Source organism: Caretta caretta, chromosome 17 (genome assembly GCF_965140235.1).
Source record: "Caretta caretta isolate rCarCar2 chromosome 17, rCarCar1.hap1, whole genome shotgun sequence".
Classification (NCBI taxonomy): Eukaryota; Metazoa; Chordata; order Testudines; family Cheloniidae; genus Caretta; species Caretta caretta.
In genome coordinates this window covers 21,626,788-21,653,981 of record NC_134222.1, presented here as the reverse complement: position 1 = coordinate 21,653,981, position 27,194 = coordinate 21,626,788, and the positions used below count along the sequence as shown (strand labels likewise).

At 56.5% G+C, this 27,194-nt stretch overlaps 1 protein-coding gene and 1 long non-coding RNA gene across 2 annotated transcripts in view; one reads left to right on the top strand and one right to left on the bottom strand.

Moving 5' to 3' along the window:
- TMEM132E (transmembrane protein 132E) overlaps positions 1–27,194 on the top strand; it is a 238,849-nt gene that overhangs the window by 16,896 nt on the left and 194,759 nt on the right. The window lies entirely within an intron of this gene.
- Positions 898–10,328, bottom strand: LOC125623951 (uncharacterized). Its single transcript, XR_007353168.2, has 2 exons — positions 10,058–10,328; positions 898–1,462 (listed from the first exon to the last, which is right to left on the bottom strand). It is a non-coding gene; the product is annotated as an uncharacterized LOC125623951 (long non-coding RNA).

Sequence of the window (27,194 nt, the reverse complement as noted above, 5' to 3'; positions counted from 1 at the left end):
CCAGATCCCTAAATGGCCCCCTCAAGGATTGAACTGACAACCTTGGGTTTAGCAGGCCAGTGCTCAAACCACTGCGCTATCCCTCCCCCAAATCAAAATAACCGACCTCCTCCCCATGCACCTGTTTCAAACAGCCTGACCAAAACCCACTTCCTTCCTTCCCGTTCGGGTTTCATTTCCTTGGTACTTGTGAGAAAGCTGTGCAAATCTGTGATCACACCCAGCGCACTGTGTACATCTTAGTATACTTCTCTGTCACCCTGTTGGATTGTAAGCTCTCTGGGGCACAGACTGGGTGCTGGCATCACTCCTCTGGCACAGTAGGTCTCTCTACAACAAGAGAGTCCACATCTGTGTAGAAGATGGAGCTTTCAAAGGGCTGGTCCCAGACTGGAATGAACTCTGCCAGGAACTAAGGACCATCCCAAACTGCCCCACCATCTGCTCCAAATGCAAGGCATTTCTTTGACAGCGCCTTCTCTGATACACACCCCTAGCAACGTGTGTGTGTATATTATTAAAAAACCCCACTTGATCGCGCACACGTCTCACCCTTGGGAGAGGACGAGGGAACAAATGAGTGACGGGTGTTAGTCATGTAGCTGAATGCCCCTCTGGAAGGTGCTCAGATACTAAGGTGGTGAGCGTGGTATAACAACCTGTACAGACCAGAATAGCACGGGAGTGACAACTTATTATTTGTCTGTACTGCCCCTGCAAAATTAGGGCCCAGCTGATTATGGTCTTTCAGCACTACCATGAGAAAAATGTTAAATAATAATAAACTGACCTCATCAACCCAGCAGTTCTGTAGTCACCCACAGAGCCATCCACGAAAAAAGAAGGGTGGACAAGATCTGCATTTCTAATGTAAAAGCAAATCAACCCCTACAAGGCTTTAATGACAAATACCCTTTATTCATGAGAAAGAAGCCAAAAGGAACGTGCCCTGTGTTTGGTTCCGAGCACATTTGAAGGATGTGCTGACCTTAGGATAGGTTAGGTAGAGGGCACAGGCCTGGGCGTCAGGACACCTGGGTTCTAGTCCTGACCTGCTCTTTAGCTTTGGACAAGTCACTTAATTTCTCCGTGCCTCTGTTTCCCCACCCACTTTTTCTCTGCGTAGATCAGGGGTAGGCCACCTATGGCACGCGAGCTGATTTTCAGTGGCACCCACACTGCCTGGGTCCTGGGGCCATCGGTCCCAGGGGCTCTGCTGCCGGCCTGGGGTTCCGTCCTTCGGCCCCGCTCAGCCCGCTGCCGGCCCTGGGTCCCGGCCATCGGTCCAAGGGGCTCCGCTGCCGGCCTGGCGTTCCGTCCACTGGCCCCGCTCAGCCCGCTGCTGGCCCTGGGTCCCGGTCACTGGTCCCAGGGGCTCCGCTGCCGGCCTGGGGTTCCGTCCACTGGCCCCGCTCAGCCCGCTGCTGGCCCTGAGTCCTGGCCATCGGTCCCAGGGGCTCCGCTGTAGGTGTAACAATCAAATCACCTTTCTGCTCTTCTTGTGCCCTGGCTAGGGTATCACGCTGATCAGACAGAGTTGCTCACCCTTTCCCAACAACGCACTAGCAACAGGCAAAATACAAGCACCAGAATTGTCTGGTCTCTGGGATTTTACATAGACACTAACTGGATGTGACCTAGTTACAGGGCCATTCTCCCGAGCAGACACAAACTTAGGACCCTTCCCTTCCTGGGCTTTAGCTGAATCCAGAACCAACTCTGAGACAACTGCACGACCTTCAACCATCACAGGCTGAAAGGCCCCTTCTGTCTGCTCCACAGACAAAGAAGAGCCGGACACACTTTCTCCTTTACCAGACACACAGCTTGGGACCTCTCTCCCCTTGTCCCAGCACACAGGGCTGTTCGCAGACAACTGCTTGGAGACTGGGGTAGCTCCCTCCACAGGCAAGTCAATACCCGTGACAGACAGAGGCACATTTCCTTCACTGTCCCAATTCTCCACACAGGTAACAGGTAAGGTCCAGGGACACTCATCTTCCACCATCCTCGCCTTCCCACCCTGCTGACCAGACACAGCCATCAGCTCGCAAAGCTGCCTAGGCTCATCCAAACTTTCCTTATTCTCCTCTCCCTTTGCTTGATCTAATTCCAGATTTGCTTCTGAGACATCAGATAGACATTCAGAAACTTCATTCACTGTCAAACAGCTATTTCCCACCAGGTTAGAGTCCCCCTCCCGCTGGTCAGAGCAATATAACATACCAACATTGTTATAAACTGAAATTTCAAGAGGATACAGATTCTCGATTGCATTTTTGACTTCAGGCTGAATTCTGGCAGTTTCTTGTCGCAGGAGAAGCCCTGGTGGAAACGGGTTGAGGTGTTGAGTGCTGGGGAGGCGTGGGGGGAGGCCTGGGGGGGATACAGGCTGTTGCTTGGTGGAAGAAGGCGAGGACTTGTGCGTGTCTGTATCTAGATATATGGAATCTCATTAAGCACCGATTTGATCCTGCAGTCTCATTAAGAATGGGCCTGATCCTTCAGCCCCACTGATGTCTCGTCTAATGGCTGCTGGATCAGGCCCTCGCTACCCAGGGCAGTTGTGCCCTGCCTCCTTTTAGGTGCAGAAGAAGGGGAGGGTGCAGAGAGCTCAAGGGTGGGGCTGAGCACTCACAGTCCTGAGCCGTAGAAGCAGGGAGCAGCCCCCGACTTGCTGAGGGCAGAGGGTGTACCTGAGCCCTGCAGTCCCCTCTCCTGCTCGGGGCGGGGAGGAGGAGGGAGTCAGCAGCAGACCGAGGGAAGGGGGATGGGTTGGGATCAGATGGAATCTGGGAGGCCACTTGTGCTGCAAGGTCGAGATGCTGCTGCTGGGCCCCTGGGGGCCGCTGCTCGGGGCGAGCAGGAGGGTGGAGCTGGGGACTGGAGCGTGGTCCTTTGTTGGCCACCCTGGTGTTCAGCCAGGAGTCTGCTGCAGGGGAAGCCTGGCTCCAGCCGCACAGGGGTCCCCGGGGAGAGGAGGGGACCTTGCCAGGCACCTACATGCTAAGCTCATGCCTTGGTGCATTAGGCTGTACTTTGGCTGGACCTTCCATTTGGGGCCCATTCAGGAGCAGAGTCCCTACCTGCTCAGCCCCAACCGGGTTAGGACTCAGTTCTCTTGGACTCCGTTTCTCTTCCCTTCGGGTGGTCCTGGCTTTCAGCATGCAAAGACAACGTGGGGATTTCCCAGAATTGCCCTGGCTACTGAGCCCCCTCAGGGGACATTTGCACTGCATGGAGATCTCCCCATGCACTGGTGCTCTTGGGCTGAGAAGGCTGCTCGGTCTCCAGGGCCCTTCCAGGATTTAGCCCATCTGCTGAGACACCCAGTGTCACAGAGTCCCCGGGCGATGCTCTGGAACTGCTCCCTACGAAGCCAGTCCGGACTCTGGGGAAGTCTCCTTTCTGTGAGCAGCCTGTCTTCGGGACACACAGCTCACACAGCTTCCACCTTCCTGGGTCTGACCTCGGAGCATTCAGCATCCTCTGCCCCTCCGTGCACTTCCCACCGCGAGTCCGCCCAGGCGGGGTCCTGGGGAAGCCAGAGGGTCCTGCCCCCCAACTCTACAGTCAGACGGGACTCTCAGCCAGCCAGTAAAACAGAGGTTTATTAGACGACAGGAACATGGTCTAACACAGAGCTTGTAGGTGCAGAGAACAGGACCCCTCAGCCGGGTCCATTTTGGGGGGGCAGTGAGCCAGACAACTACGTCTGCCCTTCACTCCTCCTTCCCAGCCAGCCCCAAACTGAAACTCTCTCCAGCCCCTCTTCCCCTGGGCTCTGTCCCTTTCCCGGGCCAGGAGGTCACCTGATTCCTTTGTTCTCCAACCCTTTAGCTCTGCCAGGAAACAGGGTGTTGGCCATTCTCTGTGTCCAGATCCCTGCACACACCTGCCCTCTAGGGCTCTGCAATGATCATATACCCTTATCCCACCACCTAGATACTTAAGAACTGCATAAGGGAAACTAAGGCACCCCCACAATATTCAGAGGAAACATTATGAACAGTCCCGCTTCGTCACACCCAGCAAAGAAGAATCTAGATCCTGCTGCTTGGGGTTGTTTTTCTGGTGTGGATACTAGTTCATTCCCTGGGAACTGGACTGAGACACACCTGGCCGCCCACTTACTTTGTCTTGTTCATTTGGAGATGGAGAATATCCAGAGTTACAATGATAAATAAATAAACAATAAAGGAGAGCTCAGGGAGGGATCAAAACCCTCATGCTTCAGGGCATGAACTGACCACTGATGACTGGGGGTCAGGAGGAAACTGTCCTTGGGATAGATTACCCTATCACTGCCTCCTGCGGGGTTCTGACATCTTCCGCTGTTAGAGGCAGGCTACAGGGCTAGATGGCCCCTTGCAATCCCTCAATTACCACGTTCACACGGCCCACCAGGTGGTAGTAGCTTTGGATCATCGCTACTGACCTGGGCTGCATTTGCCCTTGCAGGGAAAGGCTCCGTCAGAAAGCCCCTGACTCACACAGCCTCCCCAGATTGGAGCTTTCTGCTCAGCTGGGAACTGGGATTCAGGGCATCGTTTTCCAGACAGACTCGTCATTATGGCATCAATCCCCCCATCTCCAGATAAAGTGCTCGCTGGCTGCTCTGCAGACAGGCTGGCAGCCCCCTTCCCCTCGGGTAGCTCTCTCACAGCCTCGGCAACGTTGCAAGCCCGGCTCTGGGTACATTTCAGTCCGCGGCCATCTGCACTCCTGTGAGAAGCAGAACTGCAGCCAGTTCACATTAATCTTAGCATCCGTACTGGTGCATGCTTCCTCAGAGCCAGGCCCCTGCCGGGGACGCTTGTCAGGGCCTGCCTCAGAAGCACCGGTGCATCGCTCCCAGTGACCGGCTCTGTTGGTGCCCTGGCATTCTTCCCGGCTCACGGCAGCTGAGCTGGGCTGGAGCTGGCGATGGGCAGAGGCGGTTCTGAGTTTGTCTAGCTGGAAGCTGAAGGAATTCAGGCTGGAAATAAGGTGTAAACTTGTGAGAGTGAGAATCGTTAAGCACTGGAGCCATTTACCAAAGGTTGTGGTGGAGTCTTCGGGGATTTTTTTTTTCTAAAAGATCTGCCCTAGGAGTTATTTTGGGGGCATTCTCTGGCTTTTGCTGTACAGGAGGGACGACTAGATGATCACCATAGTCCCATCTGGCCTTGGAATCTATGCAAAAGATCGGGCCTCCACCACAGTGATCAGCTGGAAACCAAGGGACGGGTCAAGCACCAGCAAGGAAAGCGGAAAAGTTAGTCACCTACAAACTGATCAGGGCGCGCGCTTGCTTTCAAAGGTCATGGTTGGAAAGATTTAGATACAACAGGCCAGATCCCAGCTGGTGTAAATCAGCATCACTCCACTGGAGACAACGGGCCAGATCCCTGCCTGGGGTAAATCAGCATGACTCTTTTGAAGCTGCTCTGATTTACCCTCGCTGAGGAACTGGCCCAGTATTTCCCTAGGTGACAATATCTTGTCACTTTTTACAAAGCAGCGACTGCCGAACTGGAGTGGGTGGGTGGGGGAGAAATAGCTGCTGAGTCGTGGAGTCACACGACCGCACCTGCACAAAGGCATATGGGTTGTGTGTGTGCAGCATGAAGGGGTGCATCCGTTGTGCCCCAGCTGCCCGGTTTGCACGCACAACTGGGCCTCATCCCCGCAAATATTTGTCCTGCCAAGCTGTGCTTTCCCGCTGCAGGGCCAGGGCCCAGCCTGAAGGGGGCGCACACGGTTGCCAACCGAGGGAAAAAAGGGTGATTGAATCTGGCGTGTCAATCCTGGAAATAGACGGAAATATGGGGAGAATGTTAAAGGCAACCTGGCTGAGGAGTCCCACATTGTACCTACCTTATAGCTGCCATGTTATTCTTCCACACTTCTGAACCATGAGACTATCCCCTCCTCCTCCACCCCCAAACAAGGGTTGCTGTGCAGCCAAGGAAAACAACCCTACACAAACAAACCCCGGGCAGATGAAGTCTCCCTCTATGTGGTCATTCCCATGTTGCAGTCCTTTTTGCTCCCTGCTTTTCTGCTCCACTCTGCTCAGGGGCCTCCTGAACGCTACGAGAACGCTGCTCTCTAAAGCCACGTCTCCGCTCACGGTGGCGTGTAGAGTACGGGCACCCCACGGGTAGCTACATGCCCCAGTGAAAAGCTCCGGCAGCGGGGAAAGGCTCCTGCAGCTCCCCACTGTTGGAGCCTTTTACTGCAGGGAGGAAAGTCTCTGGCAGTGGGACACTACAGTGCTACAAAACAAAAGTGTGGATGTGGGAGGCACAACTGGATGTGCAGAGAGCCATGTAGGCTGCATAGCCTGCGGGGGTCAGGTGTGTGGGTCGCTGGTCTGCTCGTCTAAGCCATCCCTCAGTGTCTACACTGCTGTTTGGACCCATGCTAGCTGGGCGTGCAGCGATACACACCACTCTAAGTGGAGACACAGTCCACGTGGCAGGAGTGAGAAGAAGTGGCTTGTAAGTTCCAGCAGCCTGCCTGTTCGCCGGAATGGAGCAGATAGGTGGGAAGGGGACGGACCGGAGCGGTCAACAGGGCTTTTAGAAATCCAGCCGTGAATGGAAGGCACACTGTGTGACAAGGACCCAGCCTGGGAGACCGGCACACAAATGATTCGGGTTCTGGGATGCCATCCTCTGGTATAAATATGCCCCGTGCCGTGGCTCTTTATTGCTGGAATGAGCATGTCCGCTGTCTCAGGGGAGGGACGCCAGCTCTGGTGGGTGGAAGGAGCTCTGGGACACGAATGAAATGAAAGCCGTTCAGAGGCCCGTTGGAAACCCGGTTGAGAGGGGACTTGGACGGGGCACAGTTGCTGAGGAACGGGTGGTGGTTCTTAAGCATCTAAGAAGGGCCTGCAAAAGAAATTGGTGAGTAAAATAAAAAGTGGTTAAAAGCTCCTTGCTTGCCCCGTTCCTGTCACCCGGCCTCTCCTCACCTGTGCCCGATGCTGCTCCACAAGAAGAAATGTGTCTCCTGGAACAGTTGTGGGGAGATTTGCAAAGGCGCAAAGTGCAGTTTAGGTACCAGCATTCAGTGGGAGTTGGGCTCCTGCGGCCTGTGTGCTCCTGTGACAGTCTCCCCTCTTGAGGCGAAGGGGGCAGTGGGGTTTAGTGGTTAGAGCGGAGGAGCTAGAGGAGAGAGGGAGGCGGGCCCAGTGGCTAGGGAGCTAGGTGTGGTTTGGGAGACCTCAGTTCAATTCCCTGCTCTGTCACGGGTGTCGTCTGTGACTCGGGGCCTCTCTGCCTCACGTTCCCCAGCTGCACAATGGGAGACTGACCGCATTACAGACTGTGCGGCGCTCAGGTACTGGGGTCGTAGCAGTACCAAAAAGAGCTTTGCCGCTGATCTGTTTTTGGCAAGCCCTCCTGGGAGCATTCAGCACGCCCAGCGCAGGGGAGCTGGCTAGAGTGGGGCTTCTCACAGCACTTTGACCATGGTGCCACGAGTGTAAATGGGTGTGGTGATATTTCCTGGAGGAGGGGAGGGGCTGAGGCCTCGTTAATTACTGGTTGCAGTGGGCTTGGAGAGCTGCAGATGTCAGGAGTTCAAAGCACGAATGGTCGTGATCGTTATAATGATGTCATTGTGCGGGAGGGTGGAGCGCAGTGCATTTCAGCCACGGCCCTGATAAGCCTGAGGGACACCCTGGCACGGACACACGTCTGCCCCGTCAGTGCCTCTTTGCTGTGCTGGGCACACCTGCTCTGGTGCACGTCCACCTCTTCCCTTTCACCGTGCCCTCCGAGGGGGCAGGGGACAAAGGAGACGCTGGGTTTGACTTGGAAGCAGAAAGGACCCATTATTTCCTGCTTCTCTCTGGGTCAGCCGCTCCATGCTGGGCTCAGATTGCCTCCCGGGAGCCTGGCACTGCTGTGAGTCTCTTGAATTTCCACTGGTCCCCTTGGCTGCTCCCCAGCTAAATGCTGCAGGAAGCGCCAGGTCTTGCTCGTGTTGGGACTGGGAGGGTGCAGTGCAGGTTCTGACCTCCCCCTGCCTTCGCTGCCAGCTCCCAGCGCTGGGAGTGGCTCTTGATCTGGGCTCCGTCGGGCTGTGGCGACAACGTGTTGCTTTCGGTTGTCACAACAACGTGCCGCGGCAGCTCCACGCGGGGTCCCCTGCAGGATCCGTTCCTGCCCCGCTGGGATGTAGTTAGGGATTCTGTAGGACAGCCTGTTCGGAGGCCTGACTCGGGTTTGAATCCGAGCCCTCCTTGAAAAGCCTTTCTTCTCCGCATTGTGAGAAGATGCAAATTCCCTTCCTCGCCGGGCTCCTCCAGCACATAATGCAGGGAGGCAGCGTGGGGAAAACGAGTTTGCAATGGGCCGAATCCACGCAGAATGCACCTGAATTCCAGATGCGCGTCGAACAGTAAAGCCAGCTGCTGTCAATACAAGTAGCCCTTTTCGTGTGTCTTCTCTTTAAATTCCCTTTCTGCTTCTAGACTTATGGCTGACATCAGAAATAGGATTAAATGGCTGGTGACCAGAAGGGCATCGCCGATTCTGCATGTACACAAGGAAACCCGAAGAGATGAATAGTCGGGGAACATCAGATGTTGATGGTTTACATGGTGTAACCTGATTTCATCTCCTGTAATCGCATCACCAGTACAGCATGAAATTGGAAAGATGTGGAAGCTATTAGAGACTGTCCCATTCCCACCCTCTCTCCCACACGCGCTGGCTCCTTGTACAGTGAAAGCATCGAGTCTGTCTGGAAAAAGTCACGCTCTCTAATGTAACCGGAACCTCTTATTGTTAGAACACCAATCTCGGCTAACTAGCGACCACACGCCCCTGGAAGGCAGCTGCTTCGGGGGGGACGGGGAGAGCGTAGCAGCAGGGCAAAGGGCATGGAGTCAAAGACCTACTCTCATAAAAGTGCCTTGTGCCTTAAGCCTTAAGCGTAAAGGCTGCCGGCATGTGACCCCAGCGATCCAAACACGTCGAATGATCCAGAGGGGAAGACCTGGGCTTTGTCGCACCGTCCCTGACAGGTTATGATAGTTTTGGACTGTGGAACTGCTTGCTCAGGATCAGTGTGAGAGGGTGGCTTGCCCTTAGAACGGCCAGAGGCCTGGGGCCAGCCAACCCTAGCTCGTGAGTAGGCACAGCTGAGGATCAGCTGATTCCCCTCTAACGGGCAGAGACGGAAGATGCTCATGGGGACCAGTGTGGAAAGCTGGGACTGGGGAGTAGACTTCAGTGGAGAGAAATGCTGGGAGAGTAGGAAGCCAGGCCCTCAGGGTGGAGGGTCTGAGCCCAGTGTAACTGGGGTGGAAAAGACTTGTAATTTAAGTTCATTTTATGCTAATAAACCAGACCCCAGGAAGGCAGCAGTAGGATTGGACACACCCCTATTTAGAGTTGTTGAGGAACCAAGAGGGGAAACTGAGGCAGCGGGCAGTTTGCAGGGCTGCCATGTGGTGGCGCATGGGAGGTGGCTGACAGGGTGACAGGGAGTGTTTTAAAAAGAAAAGGAGGAAGACACGTTCCATCTTGTAGCTATAAGGACCAGCCTCCCGTCCCGTGGGTTGTAAGCAGGGTTTGACTCCAGGACTTTCCGTGCCCCAGCCTGATCTCTCCCACGTGACTAGAGGAAAAGCTATTCCCCCTCTGTAGACCAGCCAAGAGGAGAAGACTCGCCGGCAGTCACCTCCAGCCCCTCGCGCGCATCGCTGGCACCCAAAGGGGCCCAGCTCTTCCCCCGCGGCCCTGGGATTTCTAGCTTGCGGCTTCGATAAGAAACCTTCCAAGTCCCAGCCTGGAGTTGCTCCCAGGGTGGTGGTGCCCAGGGAGCGGAGAGCAGACCCCAGGCTGGCGTGTGTGGTCTGTGGGACTGACATCAGCGCGAAGGTGGCGGGAGAGGCTGGAGGGCTCTGGGAGGGAGGTGCGGGCGGGGGCGGGGGGAGCTGAGCCTGCAGCTGTCCCTCATTCCCGGGGCCCTGCCTCGCAGCTGCAACCGACTAACCAGCTGTTCAGCAAGGCAGCAGCTGCTTCTGCTTTACTAGTAGCGGAAACCTTCGTACCTTCTCCTTCCCGGCTCGCGGTGGCGAGGGCGAAATCTAGGGCAGCTCTGGCTCACCACTGGGGCGAAAACGGCTGAGTGTGGGCCAAATCCTGCCAGGCTCCGAGGGCCAGCTCCTCAAAGGTGTTTAGGCTCCTAACATCCACATGCATATACCTTTGTGGCCCTGGTCCTGAGAGCTGCCTAAGCTGCCCTGGGGGCTGCCAACTAAATCCGTGGGCCCGGCTGGGTGAGGCCGCTGGATCGGAGTGAAATTCCTGGGAACGGCAGAATCCCCAGCCTTGCGCCGACTGGCTGAGCCGTCGCGTTGCCTTAGATACTGGCTGGGAAACAAACGCACCAAATAAAGGCCGCACAAACCCTCGGCTCCTACCCCCCCTTGCCCCTGGAGCTGCAAGCGGAGAAGGAGCCAAATCCGCAGCTGCTTGCGATTGGCAGGCACGTTCCAGGCGCCCGCACCCCGAAAACGAAAGCTCCCGGGGTCACGCTCTCAGGCCCTTTCTTTAACCTGCCGAAGGCAGCGGCAGGCTGGCTCCATTGAGCATGACGGAGATTGAGCTGCCTGTACACTACAGGTAATTAAAGATTTACACAAAGCCCTGGCTGGCTTCCGGGCTGCCATTCACTCATTTATTTGGATTGTTTTCTCCTTCAGACACTGCCCGTGGGAGGAACTCAGGTCCCCAGAGCCTGGGGTCTCGGGACTGATGTGCGTCTACGCCAGCGTGGAGCAAGGGGGAGCTGAGCAGCGCTGCCTGGCACAAGACGTGGCAGGGCATTCCCCCTCCTCTCTGGTGCTGCCCCGGGCTGCCGACCTCCAGGAGGGGGTCTCGAATCGGATCCTCACTCCCACACATCTTTATTCTCCATCCTCTGGGCTCTAGCTTTCTAGCTACAGCCCATAAGACCAGAGCAAACGGGAGTCTAGAGATGTCCACACGGTGCGCCCGGGTCTGCCCGCCTAGCTGCATGCCGGTGCCGACTCAGAGCATTGGGAGCAGATCTGGGCAGGACCCTGGAGCGACAGCACCTCCGGTCAGCCTGTATTATCACCAGGATACGTGAATTCGGTTGTGGGCCTTGATCCTTGAAGTACCCACCCAGGGATCGATCCTGCGGGAGGCTGCGTGACACCCCCCCCTCCTGCCACTTCTAGTTCATTGTGTTTAAGGTCAGAAGGGACCATCAGGTCATCTAGTCCGACCTCCTGTATAGCCCAGGGCATCCCTTGTCGCCCAGTTCCCTCTGTGCTGAACCCTACAACTTGCAGCGCTACAGACTAGGGACCGAATGGCTCGGCAGCAGCTCTGCGGAAAAGGACCTAGGGGTGACAGTGGACGAGAAGCTGGATAGGAGTCAGCAGTGTGCCCTTGTTGCCAAGAAGGCCAATGGCATTTTGGGATGTATAAGTAGGGGCATAGCGAGCAGATCGAGGGACGTGATCGTTCCCCTCTATTCGACATCGGTGAGGCCTCATCTGGAGTACTGTGTCCAGTTTTGGGCCCCACACTACAAGAAGGATGTGGATAAATTGGAGAGAGTCCAGCGAAGGGCAACAAAAATGATGAGGGGGCTGGGGCACATGACTTATGAGGAGAGGCTGAGGGAGCTGGGATTGTTTAGCCTGCAGAAGAGAAGAATGAGGGGGGATTTGATAGCTGCTTTCAACTACCTGAAAGGGGGTTCCAAAGAGGATGGCTCTAGACTGTTCTCAGTGGTAGCAGATGACAGAACGAGGAGTAATGGTCTCAAGTTGCAGTGGGGGAGGTTTAGGTTGGATATTAGGAAAAACTTTTTCACTAGGAGGGTGGTGAAACACTGGAATGCGTTACCTAGGGAGGTGGTAGAATCTCCTTCCTTAGAAGTTTTTAAGGTCAGGCTTGACAAAGCCCTGGCTGGGATGATTTAGTTGGGATTGGTCCTGCTCTGGGCAGGGGGTTGGACTAGATGACCTCCAGAGGTCCCTTCCAACCCTGATATTCTGTGATTCTATGATATTCTATGATTGTGTGTGGCTAAATCACCTCTTCCAGAAAGGCCTCCATCCCCCATCTGGAGACAGCAAGAGAGAGCCAATCCACCACTTCCCTGGGGAGTTTGTGAATCACCCTGGCCCTGATTTCGAAGTGAATGCGTGTGGCTTTAACTGCCAGCCGGGGGTTCTTGTTCTCCCTGTCTCCTCGGAAGAGCCCTTTAGGATCCACAAAGATACTGATACCCTGTAATCAGGTCACCTCTCAAACTTCTAATCGCTCATCAGATCAAGCGCTCTCAGTTTCCGGCTTTTTTTAAAATTTTCCAGCTCTTGAATCATGCTCTCTTCCCCTTCCAATTTTTCAACCTCCTTTGTACGATGCGAATGCTCAAATTGGCTGTGCCGTTCCAGTGTTGGTCTCCCAGTGTCCTGTCCCAAGGGACAGTCGCCTCCCCCAAGGATCTGATGCGTTCGGCTGATCGTCCACGCTGACCCCTGGTTCCCTGCTTTCCAGGGGGCAGCTCCCCGAGGCAGGATTGTGTAGATCCGTGGGCACCGAGGGTGCTCCGTGCTTCACGGGGCAGGCCTGTGGTGCCCACGGAGATTGTGCTCCGGTGTGAGTGGTGGCCACGTGAGCTATGCCCAGTCTCTTGTGCTGAGGAGACATGGGCACAAACTCCACCCCTCTGAGCCGGAGCAAGTTGGGAGCCGTGCCTCCTAACGGGTCACGTTCCCCTCCACATGCCATCCTGCTCAGCGGGGTGATCCCCATGGCGCTCTGCCCCTACCCTGATGGGACCTGGCCTCTCCTGTTTCTAAGCAGCAGTTGGTAATACAGATTCAGCTTGGGAAAGGTTAGTCACGTCCGTGGGCTGGCGCCAGTCAGTGTGCCCAGGGGGGCGACGCCACGCTGCTCACCGTGGGCCAGATCCTCCGCTGTCGTGTCACGGCTCCCGGGTGTCACACAAGGGGGAAGGAGTCAGGGAATCCTAAATCCTTGGCTCTGCCTGCGCTGGGGATGATCATCGACAGCTCTTCCCGCAAAGCCTCTTGGGGTCACATTGTGCCTGGTGTGCGTCAGGTCCCGATGCACGAAGAGAGCTACGGCACTGCACCGGCCTTCTGGTGCATTTGGCCTCGGCTTAGATCCAAGGTCGGGGGCGCTGGTATAAGCCGTGTTTGACGCCAGCATTGTGCCCGTTCACGAGAGAGTTGCACTGGTGCCGAGCGCCTCACACAGACGGACTCCAGCTTAAACAGACTAGCCATCAAGGAGGGGAGCTGGCTTGACCTGCCGAGTCACACCAGCACAGATGACATCACGTGAAATTCTCAGGCAGCGTGGCCTAGCGGACAGAGCACTCGGCTGGGAGTCAGGAGACCACAGTGCAAGGGGCTCTCCCTCTCTGTGGCTCTTTCTCCTCACCCCTTTGGTCTGTTGGGGTTGTAAGCCCCCAGCACAATGGGACCTTAAGCTCAGTGGGGCCGCGAGGTAATTCTGATCGTCATCAGTGGTAAGAACTTTCTCCTCTGCTTGAGAAGACAGTTCCCAGTGACCGAGAGGGCTCTTTCTGACGTCCACGTGGAACACCCCGGGCAGGTCAGTCGTAGGTGGGGAAGGATCGACAGCCAGACCCAGTCAGACTGGTTGGCTCCGGGAGACGTCATCTGCGGTTGATCCTGTGTCTCGGGCTGTGTCTGTGCCGGTTAGTCACTCCTTTCATTTCCAAGGCTCTTGTGTAAGAGTGAGAGCCGCTTATCGCACAGCTCCCCGGGCGCAGCGGTGGGAACACAGACACCCGGGCATCTCTCTGGGGTTGAGGAGGGTGTGTTATTCCGTCTGGGGTCTCTCTGAAGACGTTTGTGTTCTCTCTTTGCTGAGGTGCCCGGGCATCAGACTGTGTGTGTGTGTTTGGCTGTGGGTTTCAGTGTTGTCTCTTTGTGTGTGCATGCCAGGGGGGAGCGTGTGTCTGTGTTTGTGTGGGCACGGGCGCCAAGGGCTGGGTGGGTGTGCATGGCCACACTGGCCCCGGGCTGTGTGTGTGAACTTTTGGGCTGGCCCTGGCTCACTGGTCACTGATGGCCAGGCCAACGCTAACGACCTTTGCTGAGCTGCAAACAGCCTCTTGCCTCTGCTAAGCAAACCCGGGTGGGGTGAGCCCTTCCCGACTCCAGGCTGGTCTGGATCAAACCGCGTCACGTCCCTGGGGATTGTTCTTACACCTGCTGAGTATTAAATCATGCTTCCGTGTGCTGAAGTCTCCCCTGACCTCCTCACGAGCCCTTCCCCACCAAGCGCACAGTGGGGCCTTGCTCCCGGGGAAAGAGGACCGGTCCCTCTTGGCTATTTTCCCAGGGAGCCCCTCTCCCCAGTGGGAGTCTGGGCTTTGTTCCTTGTTAGCGTCTGGTACCGCCAGCGATTTGGCTGCTGCTGCTGCGGATTTGGTGGCTAGCTCCGCTGAGGTACAGGGAGGAGCGGCAGGTAGCCTAGCTGGGGACAGGGGTCTCCTGGGACTCCAGGGGTGGGACCCGGGATGCAGTGAGTGGGCCGGGCTGGGATTAGTGTGGCGTGGGGCTAGCTGGGAACCCAAGGCCTGGAAAAGAGCGTGCCTATGATGTCTGTTTAGGGACCACGTTCATTAGGGAGCCTCCATCCCTGGCTGTGCATGGGCCTAATCCTGAACGATGCAGATCCCCTGCCTCTCTCATCAGTCACCATGAGTTGCTAGAGTCTCTCTCAGGATTTAGCCCAAGGTTTGCTGCAGATCACCCGGCCCGTTGCATGCCCTGCCGTGTGATGCCCCAGAGCAGGGATCGGTGCAGAACAGTGGGGATGGCCCCCTGGGAGCTGCTGATGTCTGTCTGTATCTCACCCTGCACACGCTGGAGTAAAGCCAGGGGCTACCACTAGCCCAGGAGAGAGGATCTGATGGGGAGTCAGGTTTTCTGGTGGGGTGGCCCATGACAGCAGGGGCTGGACTTGACCCCTGAGGCCCCTTCCAACCCTGTGTCCTGTGTTCTTATGACTCCCTGGGTTCACCCAGGAAGAGAGTGTGTCTGAAATCAGACCGCTGGGCAGCAAACAGCCGTGTCAACGTAGGAGCGTGCAGGTGGTCTGGGAGCAGCGATTAATCAGAAGGGAACGGTTTGCAGCTTGGAACATCCCCCACCCCCCGCTAATCCCATCTGTCACGCTGGCTCTGTGCCGGAGGAGAGGCCTCCCGGGAATGCCGGGCGTGATGGGATGGGAGAGATGGCCTGGGTGACTCAGCAGCCGGCACATGCCGCTCTGAGTCAGCCCCGAGCCCCTGCTCCATCACAGCACGGCGCGAGCGGACGCTCTCGGAGGTGTCTTGCCCAGACTGGAGCGGGTGGGGTCCTGGCAGATCCCAGCACTGGGCTCTGGATGGGGGGGTGTCCCACCTGGGGCGTGCAGTGCGGATGCTGAGCTCGCTGCCGTCCCAGCAGAAGTCATGTTTGCCGGGAAAGGAAGAGTGGAAGCCTCTTGAAATGAGAAGTCTCTCGGGCCGGATCCCCAGCTGCTGTGCATCAGTGGAGCTCCCCAGACGTCGATGGACTGGCCCGGATTTACACCGGCTGAGGTTCTGGCTTACTTCTAGTATCAAGACGTGTCACGTATGGACTTGTCAGCCCTTCGCCCGAGCCCAGACTGGGACGTATCTTGCAAACACACTGTTCTGCGTCCTTTGCCAAGCTGCTGATGTAAAGCCATGTGTGATGAGTTTTACCCAGAGCCTTTTCAAGCCAGCTGGTTGGGTCCCCCGCAAGCCTGTGTGACTCAGAGCAAAATAGGAGTTTGCTGATGAGACTGTTCAAACTGTGAGCTGGATCAGGACTAGTAAAATCCCTCTCCCTTCCCCCCACGCTCAGGAGTCAGCGGGGCTGTGTGCCCACTGGGGACTGCATTGTGGTCAGTGGAATGTGCCTAGATGGTCTGGTGATGGGCAGCAAGATAAAACCCATAGATCAGAGGTCTCCAAACTGTGGGGCGCGCCGGAGGAACATTCGGGGGGCAGAGGGGCATGGCAGCACCCAGGCCAGATCCCATGGGGAGCAGGGAAGGAGCACCACCCAGCCCCACTCTGCTCCCAGCTCTGCTCTGGTTCTGCCCCCAGCCACAGCCCCTGACTGTGGCCCGGCCATGGCTCCACACCCGGCCCCTGGCCATGGCTTCGTTCGTGGCCCCAGACCTGCCCTCAGACCTGCCCCCCCTTACTCCTCTCCGCGTCCCTCCCCCCATGCCCCTCACCTTGCCCAGGGCTGTGCCTGGAATCGGAATCGAGGCCAGTGCGTACGATGTGTAGCGTTCTTCCCTAGTGTTTGCTCCCTGGCTTTTGCTCTGCGGGGGGCGTTGGCTGAGAAAATAGAGCCTATTGCCCTGACGGGGTGAGTGACCCCCACTGTCCTGGCCCTCTTCCAGCACGGCCTGTTCCCGGCTGGAGTAGGAGCCCCGCCCCCATCAAATTGCCCTTGCCCTGCCATGTCCTGAGTCAGACCTAGCTCCTCTGTGAACCTGTCTCCTGCTTTGGGGCTCTTTTGTCTTGGCTACCAGGCAATGGGATTTTGTCATCCACATGAGGCGCTGAGGGACTGATCCTGGGAGGAGCTGAGCACCTGCACTGATAGGCCTGAGCCCCCAGGTCATGTCAGTGGAAACTGTGCCATTGATTTCAGTGGGAGCAGGATCTGACCTTGCGAATTGACTGTTCGCTGGCTGAGGGTTAGTGGTGATGTTTCCCTGTCTGGACAGTCCTGGGGGGGCAGTTCCCCCACCTATGTTGTACAGGAGGTCAGACGGGGTGATCTAGGTCTCTTCTGGCTTTGGAATCCACGAATCTATTCCTCTCCCAGACGTTTCTCGGCTGTGTGTCGTTGCCAGAGGGCGTGTGACCCGTGTCGGAGAATACTGAGGCTTTGGCGGCAGTGTGACTTAGTGCACAGAGCACTGGACTGGGAGCCAGGAGGCCTGGGTTCTGTTCTTAGCTCTGCCATTGATGTGCTGGGTGGCGTTGGGCAAATCTCTTCCCTCTCTGGGCCTGTGATTCCCCCTCTCACACTGGGGTTGTTGCGCTGTGGTCGGACGATCCGGCGGCGGGGGGACAGAGTGCGTTAATATACTCGCCCTCCTCTGTAAGCTGCGTTGAGCTCTCTGGGTGCAAAGCGCTGGGGCTGTGATGGGCTTAGGCTCAGCCCCACAGGCTACTGGAGGAGAGCATCACTGACTTCGCAGCCAGAGCTCTGCCGCTTTAAACAAAGGCTGCGGGTGTCTCGCCCGCAGTGCTGGAGTCCTAGGGCTCATCTACTACAAAATGGGGGCGACTTAAGTTAGGTCGACCGACAGCCCCCGCAACAATTAAATCGGCTGCTGGTGTCCACACTACCCTCCTTCTGCTGGTGGTGCCCGTCCTCACCAGAAGCACTTGCACCGACTGAAGTGGGGTATTGTGGGGCACTGACAGCCCTGGGGGGCTTACAGCCAGAGCCCAAATGTGAAATAATAGCAGCCATGAAACTGACAAGACTGTCAGTTTCACTGCTGGTAGGCTCCCTGCTGTGAAATTGAGCCCTGCTCTGTCAGCCCCCAGGGAAGTGGGGGCTGTGAGCCCCGCGCCGGGCTGACAGCCAACAGGTGATGTGAGCAATGCAGTGTCTACGCAGACCCTGCGTCGCGCTAACTACGTCCACCTAAGCCCCACGCCTCTCGCAGAGGTGGAATTATGAAGTCGATGTAGTGGGTGGGTTAGGTTGGTGGGAGCTCAGCTGTAGTGTAGACGCTTACAGAGAGAGTTCGCCATAAGCTGTCTTACGTCAGCCTAACTCTGAAGTGTAGACCAGTACCGAGAAAAAGAGGGGCTGGAGTGCAGGGCAGTGGGAGGCCTCGGGGGCAGCAGGGGGAGCTCTTGGGTCATAGGGAGAGCTGGGGGGAAGATTGGGGGAGGCCCAGGGGAGCAGGGGTGACTCCCTGCAGAACCCGTCCCGGCCTCACCTTCCCCCTAATTATGCCTCACTCCTGCTCCCTGCAGGGGGCTTCACTCTCTGTGTGGCCTCTCTACCTGGCTCCTGACATTGCCTGGCTCTGTCTCAGGCTCCCAGCAACTCCGGGAGCCCCTGCCTGGTTCTGGCTACAGCATCCCTGGCTCCCTCTGTGCCAGCTGGCCACTCCCCGCCTTGGCCTGGCACCAGCTGGCTTGGGGGACACTCTGAAGCCCTGGAGGGAAAGTAGCCGATGGGTCTGGGGCCAGGAGAAGTATCAGAACGACATTCCAGCTCCTAGAAGTGCCGGGAGGACATTCTGGCATGATTCAAACCTGGCTCCCCAATCATTTCCCTCCCCTCCCCCCGCTGCTGCATTTGCAGCATTAAATGGGATTATCGCATTTGCCAGTTAATTCCATTAAATGAGAGTCCAGACATCAGGTGTTTTTAAAGACACCGTTTTCCCCTTCTCTCCCTGTTCTAAACGATTGGTGTCAATTGCTCAGGAGCTAACAAATAGAAGCCCTGCTCATAAGGAGCCGGAATGTTGCACAGTGCGTCTCATTTGCGTTTTATTTAGTTTTATGTTTTGCTAATAATGGGTGATAAGATGCTGCCCGCTGCATGGTGGTCCTTGGCATTCCTGCAAAGGAGCCAGGGAACAGCGCGAACCGCTGAGCGTGTGTTTCCATCTTTCGGGCCTCCTGGCAAAGGCCCATTTTAGCACTGGCCTCAAGTGTAGCACACAAAACCCAAAGCTGCGTGTGTTGCCTGCAGGAAAGCGGGGGATTGGCCCTGCCAAAGCACGGGGCTTTTCAGTAGGGCTGTCGTGCCGGCTAGACAAGCAAAGGTGTTTGCAGAATGCTCCGACGCGGATGGGAGAGAAGGTGCGTGTGTTATCTGACGCACGTCGCGGGGTAGGTTCTAGGTCCTCAGCTGATTCATAGAATCATAGAAGATCAGGGTGGGAAGGGACCTCAGGAGGTCATCTAGTCCAACCCCCTGCTCAAAGCAGGACCGATCCCCAACTAAATCATCCCAGCCAGGGCGTTGTCAAGCCTTGTGCTTGTATTGCTCTCTGTCGGGAGGACTGAACAAAATTCATAGGTTCCCAGGCCAGAAGGGCCCGTTGTGAGTGTGGAGTCGAACCGCCTGCCTGGCGCAAGCCAGAGACTTCCTAGAGCAGATGGTTTCGGGATTCCCCATCGTAGGGAATCGGCTCACCCCGTACCCTTCTCTTTGTTAAGCGAAATAACTTGAGCGCCCTGAGTCTGTCACTGAGGCACATTCTCCAAAAATGAGTATTTCCTTCTCGCACCGTTTCCCCCCACTCCCGCCCGCAGCCCGGCTTTGCATCAGACCAGCAGGAGCCACCCAATTGTCTTCATGGGCAGTCGGAGCAGGATGCTGGTTGGTTCTGGCTCTCAGCGGTGTCCCTTACCGAGGGTTCGACTGTGATGAACATACAGGGGTTTCTCCATTGAGGCTGCTGGACTCAGGAAGACCCCCTGGCTCCCAGGCTAGGGCTGCCTAGGGTTGCCCCACAGGGTCTCCCTAAGACCTGGTCTGGACTCAGCAGTTGTGAAATGAGCTGCTGATCCCGCTCCGCTCTGTGCTCCCTTTTCCCTTGGAGTTGCAATCTCCTTGCTCTGCTTCTGCCCTGCTGTTTCTCTTTGTGGATTCTGCTCCGAGCTCCCTCCAGCCAGCCCTTGCTACGCTACATAGCGTGTGCTAACTTCCTCTTCTAACCCTGTGGTGCATTCAGCCGCCGAAGGCTGCAGCTTCCCTCAACCCTCCATCTCCCTTCCTGCGTTCTCTGGCCACCCACCACCTGCACCCTTGGTAACAAGGCTTACACAGAATGTATGATCTTCAGATCACCTTCCTAAATAACCCTAGCAACCCTCTGGCCAAGCAGGCCTTAGTAACCCCATTTGACAGGTGGGGAAACTGAGGCTAGAGGTTTCAGAGTGGTAGCCATGTTAGTCTGTATTCGTAAAAAGAAAAGGAGTACTTGTGGCACCTTAGAGACTAACCAATTTATTTGAGCATAAGCTTTTGTGAGCTACAGCTCACTTCATCGGATGCATTCAGTGGAAAATACAGTGGGGAGATTTTATATACACAGAGAACATGAAACAATGGGTGTTGCCATACACACTATAATGAGAGTGTTCCGTTAAGGTGAGTTATTATCAGTTGGAGAAAAAAACCTTTTGTAGTGATAAACAAGAAGGTGTGAGTAACAGTGTGGGGGGGGGGATAAGCATGGGGAAATAGTTTTACTTTGTGTAATGAGGCTAGAGGGGTGATTTGCCCAAGGTCCTACAGTGGGAGTCAGGATCAGAGCTGGGGTTAGATCCCAGGTGCTTCCAGGCTGCTGGGCCGGGCATATGGCCCATGGGCTGGCTGAGTGCAGCATAGGTTGTGGTTCCAATTTTCTCTGCAGAGTCTCTCCTTTCAACGCATTTCCTGGAATGTTTACCCCCTGGCTGTCCTGCCCTAGGCTACATTCGCAAGGCGCCCTGCAGATCTCTTTAGCCCGAGGAATCTGGCTTGAAATTTACCAAGATGCAGCCAGGGCTCTGCGTCTCTCCAGCCTTTCTTTTCCAGCGTGTCCATGCATATCTCATCCCCCTCCACGGGCGCTGCTGCATGCTCGGGGTTTGCAAACTCCAGACAGATCTGAGGGCTGGGAGACTCGGGGCCAGTAGAGGGGCAGGGATGCACAGCACCTGCCTGGGGCTCCGGGACTGCTGCCCTGCCACCCTCGGCTGCTGCACCCAGCCATAGCCAGTGCCCAGTTTGCAGAGGCAGCGGCTCTGGCCTTTCGCAGCTTGTGAACTCTGGGGTATGTGGGGATGATAACGAGGCCAGACGTGGGTGTGTGATGCTGGAGGCTCCAGGCAGCCTCGTGCAGGGGACAGCTGTTTGTTGCCTTAACTGTAATCTGTAGCGCTGGGTCTCTGGCTGTCTCCCCTGGCTGTGTTCCCCATCATCAGCCCTTCCTTTGCAAAGCAGCAGGAATCACTTTGCAGACGTGATTGCATTAGGCCTGCATAACCAAATCAAAGGTCTGGTCTCCACTGTCTGGGGCAGATACAGCCCAGCTGCCTGTGTTCTCAATGTTGCCGCATTCCAGACATTTGTTCCCTTCCGCTTTCCCTTCTCTGTCACGCGCTGGAGTCGTAGGTGAGGTGGAGCGATTGGAGCTGGGCGGGTGTGTCCAGTTCGGGACCAGTACTGGCAGTCGGGTTTATCCCTGCTTCCCCTAGCTTCACTGGAGGTGCAAAATCCCCTTTCTCACACATGGTTTCTCAGGGGGAGAAAGGGGTCATCTGCTCGGCCCCATCACCGAGCGTGATAGCCGGCCCCAGGAGGTGGAGTGGGGTCAGTCGCGGACTGGACACATCCTGTGTTTGGGGGGCAGTGTGTGTGTATGTTTGTGTGTGTGTGTGTGAAGCTGCTTTGTGACCATCTTTTTCTCAGTCTTGGGCCCCAGGGCTGCAATGAGATCCACAGGGCAGAGCCTCGTTGATTTCAGAGAGCTCCATGCAGGTGCAGCCGTCGGCCCAGGCAGGTCCACTTGCAGGATCAGGGCCTCCACTGAGCACAGCAAAGCCGTAAGGTCGGGATTTTCCAAGCTCCTAAGGGAGTTGGGTGTCCAAATACTGATGGATTCCAAGGGCAGCTACACCCCTATGGTGCCTTTGACTGTCTTGCACCCCTTGGTACTCAGATCACAGGATGCTGTTTTGAATCAGGGCATCAGTCCCCCACTGGTTCTTACGTCTCATGCCCCAAAGGTGCCCGCCATCCCCCTGCTCCCCAGGAACCTCTGACTGCTGCACGTACTGCCACGGGCATAGTGTGCTGGGCTGAGTGCAGTCTTGTGGCTTCATGGGCAACCACACCTCGACTTTCATTAGTGCTGACAGCCCCCATGTGGCTGCTGGTTCAATACCAGGGCTAGACGGTGCTGGCTGCGACAAACCAGCTGACCCTGAGGGTTAGCGACTTGATTTGCCCTGTTGCCAATTTTGTTCCTGTCCCCCTCTTTAACCTGCCAGGGCAGCCCTTCGTGGGCCATTGCAGGGATTGAACCCACGACGGCCAGGTCTAAAAGCAGGCGTTTCTACTGCTAAAGGAACAGCTTCATTGGGGCAGACTCAGAGACTTCTATGCCAGGAGGGACCACCTAGCCTGACCTGCACATCGCAGGCCACAGAACCTCACCCACTCCTGTAATAGACTCCTCGACCTCTGGCTGAATTACTGACGCCCTCAAGTTGTGATTTAAAGATTTCACGTTACAGAGACTCCCTCATTTACTCTAGTTCAATCCAGCAAGTGACCCGTTTCCCAGGTTGCAGAGAGAGGTGAAAAACCTCAGGGTCTCTGCCCATCTGACCCGGGGGGGGAAACTCCTTCTCAGACCCCAAATCTGGCGATCAGTTAGACCCTGAGCATGTGGGCGAGACCCACCAGCCAGACGCCTGGGAAAGAATCCTCTGTAGTAACTCAGAGCCCTCCCCACCCAGTGTCCTGTCTCCGGCTCCTGGAGAGATTTACTAATTGCAGAGGCAGGAGCAGCCTCCTGAACCACTGTATGTGGTTTGGCCAAAGGGCCGCCTTGTTCCTCCCAGTGGCCTGCCACATGGCCTCCCCTCTGCGGGGGGTTAGCTCATGGTACTTGCAAAAGACTGGCAAAGGCTGGTTGCATTTTCATGGCATGGTCCTTTTCTGGGCTGTGAAATGCAGCCTTCTTCCGAGGAGCTGTCCTAGGTGCTTGCAATTCAACCCTCACTCTCAGCCCCGTTCTGCCCTGTGGCTGGGAAGTCCAGGCCTAGGCCTTGGCTTCGACTCACCCTTCAGTTTCAGAAGTCAGCACAGAGGGTGGGAGCTGCCCCTTTCGGCCCTCCGGGCTCCCTCTCCTGGCGGCGCTGGCCTGCGAATGCTGGAGCCCAGGCTGTGACGATGGAGGTGCGTGGACATGGATCAAGCTGTGCTTGAGAGCGGAGTGGCACCCGGGCACGAGTCAGATGCGCTGTGTCAGGGAGGCGTGTTTGCAGCCTGGCCAGGAGGCTGGGGTTTGCTAACGGTCCGATGGGATTTGGGCACTTGGATCCCACTGATTCAGGCACTCTGCTCCCTTATGCCCCTTGGAAAATCCCAGCTGAGACACTCAGGGAAATCGTAGCGGCTTTGTAGATGGAATGTAACGCTGTCCCGTTCAGCTGTCATTGACTAGGGGCCTGGGATTGCGGGGTGATAGGGCATCATCCGCCCACAGCCAAAGTGAACAGTGTGGTGTGAAAGGGGGACAAAAAGCCCCCATGTGTCACGGAGCGCATGGGGCTGGGGCAGCGTCAACCCGTAGGCCTGATTCTCTGCTCCCCTGCTCTGGTTTTACCCCAGCCCAGCTCCATGGACTCCAGGGGTCACTCCTCACTGAGCCCAGAAGCGAGAGGAGAAGTCGTCCCAGAGTTAAAGCCTGTTAAATAGAGTGGGACAAATTCTGTGCTTACCCGTGCTGGCGTCAGTGTGAAGCAACTCTGCTCAGCTTTGTGGAGGAGCCAGGTCTGTCTCAGGACGTGGCAGGGACTAGGAGTAGGCAGTGCAGTGTAATGGCTAGGACTCTGCCCTGGGAGCTAGGATGCCTGGAGGTCTAGCCTTCGCTCTGCCACTGATGTGTTGTGTGTCCTTGGGCATGTCACTTCTCATCCTGGATCTGACCGTGTGTCTGTGCAGCGCCTGGCACAGTGGGGCCTTGATCTTGGTGGGTGTTTCCCTAATACCACCACAACGATGCACTGTACCAGTGTAGGATGTGAAGCCTGGATTCACTCACCCTGGAGTGACTCTCCTGGTGAGAGACCGGAAGCCAGCACAGAGGGTTGGCCATGCCAGAGAGACCCCTTACTCCCTCGATACTAACCCGTAGGCATCTTGAACCCCCAGCTCTGTCGCTGCAGGGCTCTGACTCGGGATGAGTACTTCTGCCAGCTCCCCATGCTCCTTGGAGCAGGAGCAATTAGAAATGCCAGAATCCCAACCCAACGGCTCGTGCGCTTTATTAGCAGGGCTGGCCAAGATTATTGCATGCCGGGGCTGGAAGGAACAAACGGAGGCGGGCTGTCAAAGGCAATTACGTGTCCCGTCGCTCTGCAAGGCGAACCATCTACTGCAAAGCGAGAGGCGCTAATGGGATAAGCTGGGGGAGGCCGTATTCCGAGGACCCGGATCATCCCCACACGCTGCCTTGTACCAACGCGGCATTAGCCTGTCTCACGGGACACCTTCCTTTGAGGTTTTTAAGGCCCGGCTTGCCAAAGCCCTGGCTGGGATGATTTAGTTGGGGATCGGTCCTGCTTTGAGCAGGGGGCTGGACTAGATGCCCTCCTGAGGTCCCTTCCCACCCTGATATTCTATGATCCTATGACAGGATCTGACAGCGGGAGCTGTCAGCAGCTGGGCACACTTAGTGTGTAGGATCCTGCCGGGCCAGGGCAGCCACACGTCAGGCAGACAGAGATCTTCTGGCCGTTCTGAGCTGCTGCAACGCTCAGGCCAGAGGATGATACCCAGCCAAGCAGCCGTGTGCTCCCCTTTTGGTCCCCCACTTCCCCTTTTCCCTACCCACCCTTTCTGGCCAGTGCAAATTAACCATCATCTGTCCGTAGTGTCTGTGCAAGCCCTGCAGGAGGCGATCTTCACCCCGCCACTCAGGGCCAGTGTAGGGGACCATGGAAACACCTTCGCGTTGGCTCTGAGCCCCTCCAGCAGCCTGGCTCCCATTGCTGTGGTGTTGTCTGGAGCTCCCCAGCTGGCATCTGCCCCCAGGGCCCCTCTTTAAAGAAGTTCCCCAGCACAGAATGGGCTAATGCAGGCCTGGGCAGGGTGGATGTTCCCCTGGAGCGTTCAGTGGGTGCAGGGGAGGTGATCGGGGAAGGGGTAATGCACCCAAGGGGTGTGATCCATGCCTTGGGCCCAGCGACAGTTCCCTGCCTGCGGGGTGTTGCGAGGATCACGCTTCCAAAGGGCCGCGGCAAGGGGCTGGCGGGGCATTGCTGAAAGTGTCCCGCGGCCCCTGGTTGAGAATCCTAGACATGTAGGACTGGAAGGGATCTCGGTAGGTCACCCGCTGGCTTTACTCTGCCATCGCTCGATATTGTTTAGAGATGAAAGAGGAGCGTTGTCCTCGTTAATTGCAGCGGTGTGAGAGCAGGGCGGCTGTGATCACGCAGGTAATCCCGGCACCTATCTGCCGCAGCTGAGTGCTGAACCGAGCTCTGGTCTGGTGTGTGTCCGGAGACCTGGCCCCGCTCCTAACTCTGCCCCCAGCTGTCTGCGTGATCTAGGTCAGGCCGTTCCGCTTTCTCTGGACATCTTGCCGGTGTCTTATCTGGGGCTGGCCCTGCTTTCAACCAGTGCAAATGGGAGGAGACCCAGCCTCTCCCCCAGCTTCTGTAAAATGCGGGGGACAGTGACAGAGCCTGCTTTGTGCAGCTTCGAGATCTGCTGTCGAGGGGCGCTCTCGGACTGCGGAGTGTGGCCACGTGGGGGTGGGTTACAGCCACTAACCAGTGGTAGGGCTGCAGACAGGTAGTGGAGAATGGGGGCCAGTCCAGCCTGGACCAGGACTCAGCAGATCTGAGGTCTATGCCCGACTCTATCACGGGGTGGCTGGGTGACCTTGGGCAAGTCCCGTCCCGTCTTGGTGCCTCAGTTTCCGCATTTGTACAATGGGGCCGGTATGGTACTGACCTCCCCTGCGAAGTGCTCCGAGGAGCCCTGGCGGGAAGCGCTGGCTTGCGCTGGGGAACACGTGCGCTGCCGTGGCAAGCTCGGAGGGAGCGTTTGGGTCAGCAGAACGAAGGGCACGTCTCGGCTGCAGTCAGGAGATGTGATTGCAGACACACCCAGCCGGCTTCGGGAGTTCCCTCAGCTATTGTCTCCTGCAGGTTCATAATTGTGCTTAGGTTGTCGGTGCTGCAGCCCTGTTGGAGGCCCGGAGATTGGTCCCAGGTAAACGAACGCAGAAGCGAGTCCGGTCTGCCTTCTCTCTCTGACCTCCCGCCAGCTCTCTGGTCCGCCGGGTCCGTCTGCTTCCGATGCACTTTCCACCGCTGTGACTTGATGTCACCTGAGCATCCTCTTAATTATTTATGTGGCTGGGAAACCCTGCGGCTCTCCAAGCAGGAAGTACTGAAAATGCAGAGCCGATGGGTTCCCCTTTCCGTCCTAGACTGGGCACGTGGAAACCAGCAAGGGCTGCGGCCGACCATCAGTCACTTGGGTCTCAGCAAACAGTTAACTCCCAGTAACTGCAGAGCTGAAACTCTCCGGTGGTATGTTTGGCGCGTATGGGGAGGTTGCTGAGCGGCTTTGATCCCTCTGTGCTGGTGCCGTCCCACTGGCCGTGGTTATCCTGTGATTCCCACCTCCCTCGTTAGGTCTGATCGCTGGATGCTGGAGGCACCTTGTTGTCGGAGGCTCCACTGTGGACTGGGGGTGCGGTTGGAGCGGCGAGGAGGTGCCAGGCAAGGGATCCAGCTGGGATCCAGGGGTCTGCCCTGGGCGGTCGCTTTGTCACCTCTGGGCTCGGTGACGGCTGGAGTCAGGAACGTTTTGACTAACTTGAGTCCAGTTTTCCTCCACTGGCTTGCACAGAGTTCTCCTGGATTGACACCAGCCGGGGACAAGGCCCAGACCCAAAGCGTTGCCCCACACAGGACACTCGCTGTCAACGTGCCATTTAAATGGGTAAAGGGCCAGGGGTGGGGGATCAGAAATGCAAACGTCCCCTCGCAGCCAGTATCATCCGTAAGCGCCGCCTGCCCTGCCGGCATCTGCTGGGGACTAGCTCGAGACGCGGAGCGAGGGTTTGTTATCTGTTTGCAGCCTCGTTTTGAATGCAGCCCTGGCGATTCATTTCCACAAGTTGGTGGAAGGTAATTTTACATTTGTACCAATTATTCACTTAATTGAGTTCCAATTAAATCCGAGCAGAGATGGAGGGTTTTCAGCACATCAAAGTGAACAGTACACCATGTTGTCTTTTGTCTCATTTACAATAATTTTACTCCCAGTTGGTAAGAGGCATTTTTGAGTTTTCCACAAGGACCCTTGCTTATTTTTTCGCTCTCGTCTACGTGTTTTGTTT